The sequence below is a fragment of the Opisthocomus hoazin genome, chromosome W (genome assembly GCF_030867145.1).
Source record: "Opisthocomus hoazin isolate bOpiHoa1 chromosome W, bOpiHoa1.hap1, whole genome shotgun sequence".
NCBI classification, from domain to species: Eukaryota; Metazoa; Chordata; class Aves; order Opisthocomiformes; family Opisthocomidae; genus Opisthocomus; species Opisthocomus hoazin.
In genome coordinates, this window is record NC_134453.1 from 1474913 (window position 1) to 1490318 (window position 15406).

The 15406-nt window shown below is 52.9% G+C and overlaps 1 protein-coding gene across 1 annotated transcript in view; it reads right to left on the reverse strand.

The window, feature by feature from the left end:
* Nucleotides 1-9262, reverse strand: part of LOC104339062 (ras-related protein Rab-27B) — a 35687-nt gene extending 26425 nt beyond the window's left edge. The window contains exon 1 of the mRNA XM_075446506.1: nt 9146-9262. The gene's annotated coding sequence lies outside the window, so the exon portion shown is untranslated. The remainder of the gene's footprint in view (nt 1-9145) is intronic.
* Nucleotides 9263-15406: the final 6144 nt, after the last annotated feature.

Below are 15406 nucleotides of genomic sequence, written 5' to 3' on the forward strand. Positions count from 1 at the left end.
AAAGAGAGTTTTGAAATGCATTTTTTTCTAGCTCTGTCTGTCCTCCTAAAGAAATCATTCAGGCTGCAGCAGAAAGACATCCCAAGATCAACCTGGACGTGGCTGGTCTTTGAAGTTCTTTAGCTATGTCCTTTGAACAGAAACACAAAGCTTTGCAACACGAACAGAAAGCCTCCCCTGGTCTTCTGCAGAACACCACAGAACTTCATTTTTTTTTTCCATCCTCAGGATTCTGATTGGTGTTAACTCTACCCCAGCCATCAATAGTACAGTGCAGAACTAAACTCTAGACCCCCGTCGCCCTCAAAGCCCCACAGCCTCTTACTCTCTGGCTGTGGGACAACGTCTCTCGCCGATGGAGCAGCCAAGAGAGAACCCTATGGCGACCAAATTATTTACATCAAAGCCATTAACAGAGTCATGTTACACACCTCTTCCCTGGCAGAGAGAACATACAGGACCATCTGCAATGCAAAGTGGAACAGAGAGAGAATTAAATTTAAGAGTGCATTCTCAGAAAGCAGCCTCACAAGTCCTTCCCGAGTGGGAGAACGAGACAAGATGTAGGAAAGGTAAGAAAAAACTCCATCCAGTCATCCCAGCATCACACTGTAATTTGTCTGCAATCATCTGCCAAAAAAGCAGAGCCTTACAGCTGCCATGCAAATGGCCCACGATGAACCAAACATGTTTTCCCCTCAGAAATCAAACAACTCACTGGAGCTACGCTGAGATGAAATTAAAGCTGGCTTCTCTGCTCAAAATCAGGCAATGATTTCCGTCTAGGCGCGGTGAGCAACAATACGTACCAAACGTGGCAGCAGTGTGAAAGAAATGATCTTTCCTCATTTTCTTCCTTACAGTGGAAACCCCCCGAGGACCAGACGGATGCTTTCTGGCACGGATGCCTGACGGCATTTGAGCGCAGACAGCTTCGGGCTTCAGCATGCAAAAGACTCTTGGCAAGCCACAGCCACGTCCTACTCTCTTTTAGTAAATCAGGATACCCTTTTTAATAGAGAATGAAATGTATACAGAACATAGGGCGTTTTAGAAGTTCCTCTTTAAATACACGGACTTTCAGCTCTCACCCATTTGAGCACGGGGTTAACAAGGAGGAGGGTTCGTTACCACGCTCCTCACTGCTACACGTGCCTCGCGAAGGAGCCGTCAGGACTTCCACTTTGAACTGCCCTTCAACTCACGAGAAGCCCGCAGTGAGCACTCACACAAGCAAAACCAGTAAAACCTCCAAATATCGCTTTCTAAATAGATGGGCGAACACCAGACACTGCCTAAAGCTCGAACCCATTCACATCACCACGCAGCCCAGGGGTAGCATTCAGCAGAAACCAAGCAGCACGCTCTCAGCTACCCACGTCCACCCATGTTTCCCATTCACGTACTCACACCTTTCGGGGTCCCTTCTCACACGGCGTGCTCTGCCACCCCAACTCTTGGCTGCCAAGAGAGATAACAGGGTCCTGGGATGCATCAAGAAGAGTGTGGCCAGCAGGTCGAGGGAGGTTCTCCTTCCCCTCTATTCTGCCCTAGTGAGGCCCCATCTGCAGTACTCTGTCCAGCGCTGGGCTCCCCACTTCAAGAAAGATGAGGAGCTACTGGAGAGAGTCCAGCGCAGGGCTACGAGGATGAGGAGGGGACTGGAACATCTCCCCTGCGAGGAGAGGCTGAGGGAGCTGGGCTTGTTCAGCCTGGAGAAGAGAAGGCTGAGAGGGGACCTTAGAAATGCCTCTAAATATCTGCAGGGTGGGTGTCAGGAGGATGGGGCCAGACTCTTTCCAGTGGTGCCCAGTGACAGGACAAGGGGCAACGGGCACAAACTGGAGCAGAGGAAGCTCCAGCTGAACCCGAGGAAGAACTTCTTCCCTCTGAGGGTGACAGAGCCCTGGCCCAGGCTGCCCAGGGAGGTTGTGGAGTCTCCTTCTCTGGAGATATTCCAGCCCCGCCTGGACGCGGTGCTGTGCAGCCTGTTCTGGGTGACCCTGCTTGGGCAGGGGGTTGGGCTGGGTGACCCACAGAGGGCCCTGCCAACCCCGACCATGTTGTGATTCTGTGATTCTGTGAACTCGTGCGCAAAGAGCAAAGGTGGTGCTGAAGCCCTTCCCTTCCAGCCGATGCGGTGTCGCTGCCTAAAAACTCTCTCGCCGCATACACACATAGCAAACGCGTATTTACATTTGTGTGGGCAAGGGAGAAGGGTGACTCATTCAGTCATTTTCACTATGAATCGAGATGAAAAATACATGCAGTACAAAAAAGAAAAAAAGGCAAAGACAAGGACCGCGCCCAGCTGTTACCAGAAGCTGTTATCATGACGCTTCCCCAGTGCCTTTTTCCTCTAGGCCAAACACATAGTAGGAGGCGGGTTGTAACACAAGCAACCGTACATATCTTCCTCCTCCGTTACACCATTTCAAAAACCTGCTCGGCAAGCACAGGAGTTAGTTCTGGGTTGAGGAAGCCACAGCAGGGCTGCATTTAGCACGTAATCCAGTCTATCACACTCAATTGACTACACAAACATAACTGCGCTACTGACCAGAAAATAACGATGATTTACAAAATACCTGCAAAATACACAAGCCAGAAAGGGATTTTGCAAAAGGCAGCTGAATCCTGCCACTGTAAAATAACACAGATGGCAAATACTCTAACCTTTAATTCACATTTCAAAAAGGAAAACAAGCAGAGGCATTAATGACATTTAGAGGAATGTATATAAGGAAGAAAGCCAGTACAAGGAAGTTTCAGTGGCGCATTGAAAAAATAATCTTATAAAATATCCATAAATCATGTAACGCCCTTTGACGGAGTCCAAAACTTCTACAAGGACTGGACGTGCCCAGGGCAGCACCCCTGGCTGAAGGGGAGAGCAGGGGGGCATCGGGACTGCTGTCCCTACGCAGGGCCACTTCCCATCCCGCTGCCGCGGCCCCAGACGCCGCAGATGCCAGGAGAGAAGCTGGGTAGCTCCCTGCTGCCTCGCTGTTCAAACCTTCCAAGTCTCTCCTGCTCTTTTGAAGGCAAGCGAGAGCTACCATTCATTATGTTACTTCTCTGTCTGCGTGTCAGGGAAAAAAAAAATAAATTCTATGAAAATTTATGAGCTAATATAGTTATCTGAAAGGCACGAAGTGGGCTAGACTTCCCTTTCAACTGCAGAAGCATGGTATTATTATCCCTACTTCATCTCTCCCTGACCTTATCAAATCCATGTTTTGAATCCAAAACTCATCATAAATCTTTTGCACAACTCCTCTGACAAAGCCCAGCCTTTGCCACCAAGCACGTGACTGTTACACTGTTTTTTTCCAGCTCTCTATTTAAATTTAGGAACCCTGATATGCTGATGAAGACTCCAAACCGGATGACTGCATCTAAAAGACCTGAACGTTTGCCAGCTACTCATGTTTTTTATAACACTCCCCTTCCTCCTGCATACGTGAATCAAGATGCGCAACGAGCAGTTATCACCAGAGTAAAGAGCAAGGGGGTGGAGGGAGGGAAGTCAGCTCCGCAGCTCGGAAAGCCCGTCCCGATGCCTGGGGCCGTCCTCCGATGGCATGAAAGAGCACCGCTCCACTAAACGGCCACGCTGGTTTACAGTCAGCCAATACAGCTCAGTTTCCATACTGTGGATCCCTTCGAATCTCCTTCCAAAAATATTTTGGGAAGCAGCAGGGGAACACAGGGCTGACCATGACCAGCCAGGGGCCATCGTTAGCTCTCTAACTGGCCCCCGGATCAATCCAAAGCTGGCTTTTGGAGCACCTTGATAGTGAAGTATCTGATGGAACGTCTGAAGCAAGATTAAGGCTAGGAGAAGGTTTATTTTGTGCTGCCTGCATAGTAAGAGCCAAAAAAAAAAAAAAGGAAACCCAGCCGTATCGGTGTGGGAATGGACAGAAAGCAGCGAGCGGAGCCTACTGCTGGCTACAGCACCCGTTACAGCTCTGAAACGCCACGGCCGCCATTCCCGTCAAGCTGACCGTCCTTCTAACAGCTATCCTCTTCCCAGAAAAGAAGTTCCAAGCTTCCTTTGAACTTGTTCATTTGCCTCACTGTGCAAGTGGCCTGTACATCCCTGCCAGGCTGCAGCCAGCAGGAACTACACTGCGATGCTGTCCGAAAGGAATCGCCTGTCGGGGCCCGCCGTGTTACGGATACCCGCTACGGACGCTGCCGACCCGACTTCGCAACACAGTGCTCCCTGTCACTGCCGGCCTCCTCCGGAGCAGGAGGACAGCCACCATGGGGAAGGGACCCTCTCCACGGCTTCTGCCGGGCTCACACTGCAGCCAGGGAGACCTCAGCCACACCTGACGAAGGAGCTCGTCGTACCTGTAAATAAAAAGCAAAGCTGCCATTACAGTTAAGCTATCGGCTGGCGGCACCCTTGCCAGGTCCGAATTTCTACACGTCACGGCTTTTCCCAAAACCTCTGGGCTAGGTTCTCAGTTCCTTTAACACCCAGCCTCCCTCAGGGTGGCAAACTCGCTTCGCTGTATCCCAGGCCTGTGCAGGGGCTCACCTAGAGACACGGAGGCTTTTCTGCGGCTGCAGCGCAGCCCTACACAGCTCTCGCAAACCCCAAGGCGCCAGAGACCGGCCCTGCCGTTTGCACGCTCAGCTCCCGCCTGATCCCAGGGAATGCTCTCCAGGGAAACACATTTGATGGCACTTCACCAAAAGCCCCTCTGCAATCCTCAAAGCAGTCTCCTTTTTGCTGTCAGACAGGTAAAGAAGATTTTTGGCACACCGCTCTGTCCCATATCGCTTAGGATAGGCCCGGAAAGCTCTCATACTTGGCGTGTCCCTTTAAACAACTGCTGCAATACTCACACCTCCCGCCACACGGTGAGGCGGATTTCCACTCCCTGCACCCTTCTGTTCAAATAAAAATGTACAACCGTGATCAGAATGGGCTGGCTTGTCAAATAATCCGATCCCTTTTATGGTGGCTCTTCAAAGACTACAAATCGTAAGGAAGGTTCCTCGAGACAGAAAGTCATTAGTTCTAAAAAGCTAACGGCTATCATACATTTAAATTGCTGCTTTTCAAATAGTAAATCATTTCTTCTTTCTACAGCAGACAATCTTCTGTGAACACTGGAGCATTCCCGGGGTGCATTAAGAGGAGTGCGGGCAGCAGGTTGAGGGAGGTTCTCCTCCCCCTCTACTCTGCCCTAGTGAGGCCCCATCTGGAGTCCTGTCTCCAGTACTGGGCTCCCCAGTTCAAGAAAGATGAGGAGCTACTGGAGAGAGTCCAGCGGAGGGCTACGAGGATGAGGAGGGGACTGGAGCATCTCTCCTACGAGGAGAGGCTGAGGGAGCTGGGCTTGTTCAGCCTGGAGAAGAGAAGGCTGAGAGGGGACCTTAGAAATGCTTACAAAAATCTGCAGGGTGGGTGTCAGGAGGATGGGGCCAGACTCTTTCCAGTGGTGCCCAGCGCCAGGACAAGGGGCAACGGGCACAAACTGGAGCAGAGGAAGCTCCAGCTGAACCCGAGGAAGAACTTCTTCCCTCTGAGGGTGACGGAGCCCTGGCCCAGGCTGCCCAGGGAGGCTGTGGAGTCTCCTTCTCTGGAGATATTCCAGCCCCGCCTGGACGCGGTGCTGTGCAGCCTGCTGTGGGTGACCCTGCTTGGGCAGGGGGTTGGACTGGGTGACCCACAGAGGTCCCTTCCAACCCCGACCATTCTGTGATTCTGTAATTAAAGTCTATTGTACTGCTCAGGCACAAATTGGTTATCCCAGAAGTTTTAACCCCTTCTAAAGCCGCAGAGAGCACAGTTATTTCCCTCTTCCAGCTGTGGCTGTACCGGGGAGGAGAAAGGCCTTCCCACGCCCGTCCTCTCCACTCCCCGTGATGCTCCTCCCGGGATGTTGCTCATGCCTGTGACCATGCCGCCGCCAGCAAGCTTCCCAGGGTGTGCTTCTCCCCTCTCTGCACCCATGGCCTTCATCTCGTGGCGGACAGACACCAGAAACAGCACCTCTGAAGTTTTCTTAGTATCTGGTTCTTCTGCTGTCTCTCAAGAAACAGCCATACCCACCCCGCCCCGGCTAATGCCAGCCCTGCCTGTCCCACGGCGATGGCGCCGGGAGGGGACGATGGGGCTTAGGGGCAGACAAGCAAATGAAAGGTTTTGAGGGCGAGGATGAGGTGTGAATTAGGAGCTGCCACCAGCAAGATTAGCAAGGAGATTTATCATCCAACATGATCCCACATCATCCTACAACCTATGGGAATTTGCCAGCTCTTCAAGAATCAAAAGGAAACCTACATCTCGAAGCTCCTTTCCCGATACAAAATTTCAGGATTACAGAGAAACAGAACCACAGAATGTTCAGGGCTGGCAGGGCCCTCTGTGGGTCACCCAGCCCAACCCCCTGCCCAAGCAGGGTCACCCACAGCAGGCTGCACAGCACCGCGTCCAGGCGGGGCTGGAATATCTCCAGAGAAGGAGACTCCACAGCCTCCCTGGGCAGCCTGGGCCAGGGCTCCGTCACCCTCAGAGGGAAGAAGTTCTTCCTCGGGTTCAGCTGGAGCTTCCTGTGCCTCAGTTTGTGCCCATTGCCCCTTGTCCTGTCGCTGGGCACCACTGCAAAGAGTCTGGCCCCGTCCTCCTGACACCCACCCTGCAGATATTTAGAGGCATTTCTAAGGTCCCCTCTCAGCCTTCTCTTCTCCAGGCTGAACAAGCCCAGCTCCCTCAGCCTCTCCTCGTAGGAGAGATGCTCCAGTCCCCTCCTCATCCTCGTAGCCCTCCGCTGGGCTCTCTCCAGTAGCTCTTCATCTTTCTTGAACTGGGGAGCCCAGAACTGGACACAGCACTGCAGATGGGGCCTCCCCAGGGCAGAGCAGAGGGGAAGGAGAACCTCCCTCAACCTGCTGGCCACACTCCTCCTAATGCACTCTCAGTCATTCCAGAGAATTACCCATTGCCAGATCAACCTGCTGTGGTTTAGATCACAGAAACTGCCTGTTTCCATGCCATCTGGCCGTTCCACAACGCTGCATTAACTGGAGCAGAGTTCAGGAGTATCACAGCAGGGAGTACTCGGCTGCAGGCACAGGGCCACTCTTCACCCCGGCTGGACACGGGTACCTCCACCCAGGCCAACAACCTCACCTCGGGCTGGCAGGGGGGGTAGGAGTGATCACCAGGCTCAAACTTCTCCCCAACGCCACCCAAATCAAACCCAGACCTGCTGCGTTACGCTACTGACCACGTTGCTTCCCCACGTCACATTTCAGCACACAGAATGCAAAACACAGACTTTGCTGACTTACTCTCGGCTATTTTGTTTCTCAGGGAAAGAAAGAGGAAACGCAAAGCTTTGGTGGGAACCAGCGCACCGCATACTTTTAGTCGCCTCTGCAGCAGTTCTGAGACCAAACACCCGACACGTGCCAACAGGAAAATCAGCTTGGAAAATTGAGGCTGCCATGCACGAACAGTGAGAAAAGCACAGCTTCTCCCCGGGAAAAAAAAAAAAAACAAACAACTACCCAGCTCTTGCAAATGCAAACTGGGACTTGCAGCAGGCGGGGCTTGCAGGTACACAGGTAAGCAGTGTACAACTGTATTTTGTGACATGTTCTCAAGGGCAGCGTATTTTTTGAGACGCTATTATGCCAGCTTTAAACAGTGACAGCACGGATTTCAGTACTGGCCAGGTTGTGATAACGTCAGCCTTTGCCGTTCCTAGGCACGCTCCAAGGGAGCGTGTTGCTGCTCCCCAGTTCGCACATTTTAGCAGGCTGCAATCTATCGCCGTGTCTTTGAAGGCAAAAAATAAGCACCGCGCCGCGAGAGCTGTCGCTTTTCTCCACAGCTGTTCCAACTTCCCTAGCACCATGCTTTAACAGAGCTTTCCAACAACGCCGCGTGCAAAACTGCCAACAGTGCCTTCTTGCGCATTTACTGGTAACACCCCATCTTGAGAACTTCACACGCAGCCAAAACCCACCAGATTTGTTGAGAGGAGTTTTTCAGCACGGGGAAACTGTTTCTCCTCCGAGTCAAAGTCTGATTAAAGAACTGAAAGAGGAGTCACACTCGCTCTCACTGGTTTGAATTAACATAACTCCGAGACTCAGGTTTCCCCCCCCATATGCCTGCAAATATGCAATTCATTTTACCTTTGGCAATTTTTTTGTCTTTTCTCCCTGCCTACAGCCCACGGCGCAGAGCTACTTTTTATAACAGACGAGGCAGACTATTTCTCCGCTGCTCTGTGTACCTGCCTGTCTCCTCCTGCCACAAAAAAAAAACCAAAGATGCTTCAGTTCAGCTCCGCAGAAGATGCGCTTGGCTACGAACTTAAGGACCAGATCTGCTTCCACGATCCCTGCGAAGAGCATAGAACCGCGCGAAGGAAGCTTCTCCACAATAACCTGATCTGATAGGTATGAAGGAGTGTTACCCACACACTGGCATTACACGGTATTTCTGAACCAGCTTTTTTTTTTTTTTTCGTTTTTGAAGCGAAACGTGCATTCTGCGTCCGTCTCAGCCGATCTTTTCACATAATTCATATCACGTTCTTATCTCGCTCCTCCGCCCAAATTGAGGAGCGACAGCGGACACCCGCGCTGCAAAAAAACCACGTCTGGAGGAACTATTTCAGGGTGCCTGCATTTGGACATTCTGGAAGGAGAGGGCCTTGTTAGAAAGCCATTTTATGCTTTACGCTCCTCGCTCATTTACCTGCATCGCTCCCCAGGTGCTTTACACACCCCCTCCCCCCCCCCCCTTCCCTTCCCCCCAGCCACTGTTCCTCCGCCAGCTCCAAACGCAGGGTGCGACAGGAATGGGGAGAGACAGAGCCCCTCTGCACGTCCCCGCAACGCTGTCGTGAGACTACAGTCGCGATAGTGGGTGCATGTCGGGGGTGGGATTCCCGCCGGCCGCCCCGCTCCAGCCCGCTCGGTGCTCCCCTTCCCCAAGCGCTTCCAACCCCCCCCCCCCGGTTTCCATTCCCCCCCCCCCCCCCCTTTCAGCCACCGAGTCCCAGGGCCGCCCCGCCGCCGGCCTGGCCCAGCCCGCCTCGCCGGGCCGCAGGAACGGTCGGAGCTTCCCCCCCCTCCCCGTTCTCCTCTCCCCCGGTTCCCAGACCTGTCCTCCGGGAGCGCTGCGCCTCCTTCCTCGCTGCCGCCCGGCGCTGAGGGGACGAGCGAGGCGCGGAGCCCCTCCCTCTGCGGGAGCCCCGGCGCCAGGGCTGGCCTGAGGGAGGCGGCGTCGCCGAGCTGGGCGCTCGCGCCCGGGGCGGGGCCAGCAGGGGGCGGGGCGCGGATGTGGGCGCTCGCTCCCGGGGCGGGGGGCGGGGCCAGCCGGGAACGAGGCGCGGGTGTGGGCTCCTGAGGGAAGCGAGGGTCCGAGCAGCTCTGAGGGGAGCCCCTGCCCCAGCCATGGCCCTTCCTCGCCCTGCGAGTTTTGATGGCACCAAACTGGGAGGAGTGGTGGATACACCGGCAGGCTGTGCTGCCATTCAGCGTGACCTGGACAGGCTGGAGAGTTGGGCAGAGAGGAACCTGATGAGGTTCAACAAGGGCAAGGGCAGGGTCCTGCACCTGGGGAGGAACAACCCCAGGCACCAGCACAGGCTGGGGCGGAGCTGCTGGAGAGCAGCTCTGTGGAGAGGGACTGGGAGTGCTGGGGGACGACAGGGTGACCATGAGCCAGCAGTGTGCCCTGGCTGCCAAGAAGGCCAATGGGATCCTGGGGTGCATTAGGAGGAGTGTGGCCAGCAGGTCGAGGGAGGTTCTCCTTCCCCTCTACTCTGCCCTGGTGAGGCCCCATCTGCAGTGCTGTCTCCAGTTCTGGGCTCCCCAGTTCAAGAAAGATGAGGAGCTACTGGAGAGAGTCCAGCGCAGGGCTACGAGGATGAGGAGGGGACTGGAGCATCTCTCCTACGAGGAGAGGCTGAGGGACCTGGGCTTGTTCAGCCTGGAGAAGAGAAGGCTGAGAGGGGACCTTAGAAATGCCTCTAAATATCTGCAGGGTGGGGGTCAGGAGGATGGGGCCAAACTCTTTCCAGTGGTGCCCAGCGACAGGACAAGGGGCAATGGGCACAAACTGAAGCAGAGGAAGTTCCAGCTGAAGATGAGGAAGAACTTCTTCCCTCTGAGGGTGACGGAGCCCTGGCCCAGGCTGCCCAGGGAGGCTGTGGAGTCTCCTTCTCTGGAGATATTCCAGCCCCGCCTGGACGCGGTGCTGTGCAGCCTGCTGTGGGTGACCCTGCTTGGGCAGGAGGGTTGGGCTGGGTGACCCACAAAGGTTCCTTCCAACCCCGAACATCCTGTGATTCTGTGATTGTATGTGATGGGGAACGCCGAGGTATCGCACTGATAAAGCAAGTTGATAGAACACATCATCGTGTGAGGAACCAAGGGCTGGAGTTTGCACTTCATACCCTACTTGAACATATCGGAAGCCTCTGCCGTTATTTTTTGTATTTTGATGTCCATATGTCCTGCAGAACTGGGGTGGCTGTAGATAACCAACCCTGCGTGATCTCGGGAGGACGATCCAGCTGCAGATCCCGCTCCCAGTCCCGATTTCCAGCACAGAGAGCCGCTGAGAGCTCTTCAAACGGCTCCTGCCCTTCCCCGGGCTGTGTTACTGGTGATGGCTCAAACCAGCACCGCCACTACCGTGAGAAAAAGAGTTTTTCTGCAGAGTTTTGTTCTTTGGGCTGCACAGCTTACAAAGAAACCTTCTCACCGATGGCGCGCGCGCCTTTGAAAAACACCTTCCATGCAGCTCAGCTAGGAGCATCACTTCGAGATCAGCCAGACCGGTTGCCAGCGTTAGCTGCTGCCACCTCCCTAACTGGGTTGTCGCTGGTCTGTTTGCCCCTTTCCCCGCCAGTAAATTCCCAGTGCCCGGAGACGGAGGAGATCAAGCTGTTGGCAAACATTTCTCGGAGGCCTCGCAGCTCAGAACTTCGCACCCACGCGGCAGCGGACAAATTGGCTTTGCCAATCAGCAGTGATTCACTTTGGCCCCGCAGGCAATTAGTAACTCTGCTGGTTGCCAGCGCTTTTCATGTAACTGGAAATGTTTGGCTGTGACGGATGGCTTCAGACAGAAGCGTTTCTCCGAAGCCCTGGCAGTTTCTAGAGAAGTTTTCTCTTTATCTCCTGCAGGCTGCTAAATGTTAAATAAAACTATTGCAGTTGTATTTCTTTTGGGTCCCATAAATGAAAGGTCAATGTCTCGCCCGGTAACCTCAGTTTCCTGCTTATTCCTCTAACAATTAAAATTCAGCGTTGTTCGCAAGAACGGGAAACGTGCCTGGATCCTGTCCTTTCCAGATAGAGAAATTTCGCGTGGAGCAGCAGTGACTAAACAAGCACTTCACAGAGTTACTGGAGAAAATCATACAAAATTGATAAGGAAAGGGTGGTATTTCCTGATAGACTTCTTTTTTTTCAGAAGAGGGTTGGATCTGCTTTGGCAGTAGTAGCAGGATGTGGTATTCCTGTTCCCTGTGACGAGGCTATTTGCGTTATTGCACCGCAACACAAGCAAATACGCCATACCTCACCCCATCTCCCTGTGCCCACAGCGAATACCAGCTGGCAGCTGCTGCCCAGCATGGCATAGCTTCGCTCTTCTCCAGCAATAAGGAAGAAGTTGCAGCCAGCTCTGGGTCTCCCCTGTTTTTTCCTTTCATTATCCCGGAAAGTTATTTCTTATTCAAATTTTTCTTGAAGGTCTGCTCTACTCGGGGGGGAAAAAAAAAAAATCTTTTTAACTATGTTTAGCAAAACTGGTGCATGCCTTGAAGTAAGCTGTCTTAAACCAGTTCTTGTGGCTCACTTGTGGTTTTTCACAAGGTATTAATAGCGTCATTTTTCATCTCACTAATGCAAGCTGAATTAACGTATACTCAGCCTCCTTAAACTGCTACAAACCTCTTATGCAGACGCACTCGATCTGCTTCAGCCTTGCTTAACTCCCTCGGCACGGGTCACAGAATCACAGAATCACAGAATGGTCGGGGCTGGAAGGGACCTCTGTGGGTCACCCAGCCCAACCCCCTGCCCAAGCAGGGTCACCCAGAGCAGGCTGCACAGCACCGCATCCAGGCGGGGCTTGAATATCTCCAGAGAAGGAGACTCCACAGCCTCCCTGGGCAGCCTGTGCCAGGGCTCCGTCACCCTCAGAGGGAAGAAGTTCTTCCTCATGTTCAGCTGGAGCTTCCTCTGCTTCAGTTTGTGCCCGTTGCCCCTTGTCCTGTCGCTGGGCACCACTGGAAAGAGTCTGGCCCCATCCTCCTGACCCCCACCCTGCAGATATTTAGAGGCATTTCTAAGGTCCCCTCTCAGCCTTCTCTTCTCCAGGCTGAACAAGCCCAGCTCCCTCAGCCTCTCCTCCTAGGAGAGATGCTCCAGTCCCCCCCTCATCCTCGTAGCCCTCCGCTGGACTCTCTCCAGGAGCTCCTCATCTTTCTTGAAGTGGGGAGCCCAGCACTGGACACAGGACTCCAGATGGGGCCTCACTAGGGCAGAGTAGAGGGGAAGCAGAACCTCCCTCGACCTGCTGGCCACACTACTGGGTCCGTAGGGGCCGGGGCACGCTGCTCTCATACGGCGGCCTGACGAGCCGCGGGCATCGGGTGGGATTTCTGCCGCTGGAGCATGCGCCGTGCCAAACGTGGGACCTGTTGGGGGGAGCCTTGGCACCCACACGATGGCCCAGGGGCCCTCCAAAGGGCTGTCAGGAGCAATTAGTGATATTTAATGACAGTGGTCAGACTGAACTGAGCAATGACAAAGTGTTGCTAACGTATTTTGTATTCTTTCTCATCCCGTCCTTGACAAAAGCACAGCCTGAACTGCCAAGATTCTTTGAGGAGAAACTTTCTGTGTGTTTTTATAAATAGTATCAAGCACATTTCTTGGCCTTCTACGCAAAGAAACCCCACCCAGACTAAACTCACAAGCAGTAGTAGAAGCCACTTGTAAAAGGCTTACTGAGATTAGAACATAGAAATTAGATGACCGAGGTGAACCTGGAGCAAACAGTTGACTTAATTACAGAAGGCCAACAGGTTAATTAGATAAGGCACGTACTGCAGATTTATTTAGTAAGTCTTACATGTCTATCCTGCTTTCTCCCCTGCCTCCTCTGCTCCTCTGCCACCCCCATCCTCTCCCAGTTGTGCTGGGCATCCACGCATGGTTCAGGTCCCCAAGAGCTCCCGTCACCCCTTTGACTCGTGTGCTCGCTGGATGTTGGGCTGGGTGATCATCGTAGGTCCCTTCTAGCTGGAATGTTCTGGCCTAGTCTGGTCTAGTCTAGTCTGTGTCTGCACTCACCTCTTGGTGCTTGTCAGTGTAACTCCACTGAGCTCCAAAAAATTCAATCGATTTATGCCAATAGCCTATTGAATCCGCTATATCTTTCCTAAACAATAATAGCTCAGCAGGATAAGCTCATATTTTCTGCACCATGATTTGATAGCCAGGGGCTAATTAGTTAAGAATAAGAGGAGTGAACAAGGTTGGTCAGAAACCAATATCCTCTTCTGCCCAAAATGATGTTAAAAAGAAAACCCCTGATTATTTAGGGCTACGAGGATGATGAGCGGACTGGAGCATCTCTCCTACGAGGAGAGGCTGAGGGAGCTGGGCTTGTTCAGCCTGGAGAAGAGAAGGCTGAGAGGGGACCTTAGAAATGCCTACAAATATCTGCAGGGTGGGGGTCAGGAGGACGGGGCCAGACTCTTTCCAGTGGTGCCCAGCGACAGGACAAGGGGCAATGGGCACAAACTGAAGCAGAGGAAGCTCCAGCTGAACCCGAGGAAGAACTTCTTCCCTCTGAGGGTGACGGAGCCCTAGCCCAGGCTGCCCAGGGAGGCTGTGGAGTCTCCTTCTCTGGAGATATTCCAGCCCCGCCTGGACGCGGTGCTGTGCAGCCTGCTCTGGGTGACCCTGCTTCGGCAGGGGGTTGGACTGGGTGACCCACAAAGGTCCCTTCCAACCCCGACCATTCTGTGTGATTCTGTGATTCTGTGATTTAGTTCTTTATTGCAACAAAGTTTGGGGGTTAAAATACATTTTGCATCTAGAAGGTTGCCCCAGATTTTTTTCAGACCCAGTAAATGTTATTCTCCTGAAAAAAGAACATGGCCAAGGCCAGCAGATAGTGACCCTGATCGTTTCTGCCTAGTCATAAATTCAGTCTGCAATTGCAAGTAGTTTGCATCTCTCTTTAAAATCAGATCTGTTTTTTAACTTCAAAATGCATCCCTTTTTTCCTAATTCCCCGTGTTACAATGTTTTAAACATTAGATGTGCCCAACCATGCTGAAATAAACCAGGATCACTCTGATGTTGCAGACCCCAAGTATCAGCACCTAAATAACTGTGTCCATTTGCCTGTCATTATTCACGGTGAGGAAAGCTGTAGAATGAAGCCTGCGCTGAATTTTCTCAGTTCCTTGATTTTGGCTTGGTCTCCCGTGACTCTCACTTGCTGCAGAAGCAGCAATTAGTAAGTGCTGGCCAGCTGGAAACGTAATAACGTTCCTTTTCAGTACCTGGGGCTGTTGTGATAGGAAGAAATGCCCTCATTTGAACAGACCTGTCTCGTTATCTTAACTTCATTTGAGCCAATTTATAACAGCTTATCACACTGCGTCCGTGCGGGTTCCTTCTCCCTAAGTTTCCTCTGGACATCTTCACGTTATCTACAGAAACGTTACAAAACCAGAACAAAACACAACAGGAAAATATTTCATGCAGCCCCAAACTGCATCTCGTTTGAGCAAGCTGCTCCCGCGTTTCCACAGAGCTGTAAAATTCCGTGGGATCGCTTTTGTCAACTCAGAAAAAGGGGCTGAAGGAGAACACCCGGCTTTGTGCAGTTCCTGCTCTCCTGTGGTGGTAGCTGTGGTCTCCCGGGGCACCGGTTGGTGCCACAACTGCAGGGTTTTCTGTTAATTCCTGCGGCGAGTTAATTAGCAGCCTGGGCAAGGAAGCTGCTGGCTCGCAGGGTGGGTTTTCCCAGGTGATGAGGAAGGCACAGCCTTGCCGTGCGGACACGAGCTTGGGGCCCCGCTGCTCTGCCAACCTGGTCGGGGAGGCAGAAGCCGACCCCCAGGGATACAAGAGAGACAAGATTTACCCCAGGAACCTGGATGAGGGTGTTGTGCATTTCTGCAGCAGAAGGAAGCAGTCCAAATATTTCTGGGATGCATTAGGAGGAGTGTGGCCAGCAGGTCGAGGGAGGTTCTTCTTCCCCTCTACACTGCCCTGGTGAGGCCCCATCTGCAGTGCTGTGTCCAGTGCTGGGCTCCCCAGTTCAAGAAAGATGAGGAGCTACTGGAGAGAGTCCAGCGGAGGGCTACGAGGATGAGGAGGGGAC